A 1,525-nucleotide genomic window follows, 5' to 3' on the forward strand; every position below is an offset into this window, starting at 1 on the left:
AAGAGAGAAAAGGAATACAGATGACCCGCCGTCTGATCTTTGCTAAATGATCTGGCATCACCGGAGTTTTTTTGGTCCGTGTTGCGTTCGCTCTATTCGAAATGAAACTCGCGGAGGCGAAGAATTGTTAAAAGTTTACGAAGCGTCTAGGAGTGGTTAAAACTGAGAGAGTTGAAACTACGATGTATTAGAACGAGCAACCGTCGAAACTTTGTTTTCGCGACGTTCTTTTCGTCGCTCTCGTCCCCACGCTCCTACGCTTTGGTTGTTTCTTTGCCATCCGTGTTGCGATAAAAAGATTTCTCCATTGTCCAAAAAGGACGGATCGAGATTCCTCTTTCGAGAGGGAGAGAGAGGTACTTGCGGGTAACCTGGAATCTACGAAACACGCACCGTGGTAAGATTCGTGCGTCCGCCTGATCGATGTGTGTTGTTTACGGACCGGCTGAGAAGCGACGATAGCGAGTCTTTGAAAAACTATGTGTCCATTAGTTAGACCGATCGTCGCCGGCCGTGTGTCTGTTCGAATCTCGCAACCCACGATTCAGCGACAGGACGCGCGCTCGCATTCCTTGTGTGCGTTCGTACTTTTCAAGGTTTTTAAATGTACTTTACGCCCGACCGTCGAGAGGAGCGTGCCACTGGGCGTTTCTCCGACGGTTTCCGTCCTTGGACGCGATCGTGTCGTCAACGATCGAACAAACAAACAAATACGTTGGCGACGCCCGAATTCGCTCTCCCGCACGCGCCGGGTGGGAGAGTGATGTGGGTATCGAATGTGATGCGTGTTAATAATGAAAATAACACTCTAAAGATCTAAAGAGTTTGAAATACAAAATTTTACGATTACCCTGAACGGTGGATCACTTGGCTCGTGGGTCGATGAAGAACGCAGCTAATTGCGCGTCAACGTGTGAACTGCAGGACACATGAACATCGACATTTCGAACGCACATTGCGGTCCACGGATACAATTCCTGGACCACGCCTGGCTGAGGGTCGTTTTCTTAACAAAAGACTGCTTGCGTTTGCTTCTCGAAAAAAGAGTAATTCATTTCTTTCTAAACATCTCGCCGTCGTTCAACGAAAGTAGAACGTTTCGGAGCGGGATTATCGAACGAAATTGAAAGAATGAATGAACGATAAACAAAGAAAGAGTCGCAACGTACGAGCGATAGTTGGGCAGTTCGTCGGCGTTTGTCGTGGAAACGATGTGACGAAAATCGCAACCGATACACTAAATGCAGGCCGTTAAAGGAGAGAAACAAATTTCGAAATATCTCTTCGAACTAGCGCAAGTGCGTCACGGCGCGCGAGTCGTTCGTTAAAATTTATAAACGACCGCCCGTGAAAGCACCGAGTTCTAGGAAGATAATCTATAAGATTCTCCATCCTGCTGGAAGTTATCGGATCGGCGCGATTGTTCACTTGTAGAAATCCACGCTCCCGACGTTGCCAGAAACGATATTTACGAAAGGTGTGTCAAAAATAAACGAAAGAAGCTCTCCTATAAATTTAGAAAAAG

General features: G+C 47.0%; 1 non-coding gene across 1 annotated transcript; it reads left to right on the forward strand.

The window, feature by feature from the left end:
- Nucleotides 1–847: 847 nt before the first annotated feature.
- On the forward strand, nt 848–1,002 carry LOC143307657 (5.8S ribosomal RNA). The gene has a single exon (XR_013064755.1). It is a non-coding gene; the product is annotated as a 5.8S ribosomal RNA (ribosomal RNA).
- The last annotated feature ends 523 nt before the right edge of the window (nt 1,003–1,525 follow it).

The sequence above is a fragment of the Osmia lignaria genome, unplaced genomic scaffold, assembly GCF_051020975.1.
Source record: "Osmia lignaria lignaria isolate PbOS001 unplaced genomic scaffold, iyOsmLign1 scaffold0067, whole genome shotgun sequence".
Lineage (NCBI taxonomy): Eukaryota > Metazoa > Arthropoda > Insecta > Hymenoptera > Megachilidae > Osmia > Osmia lignaria.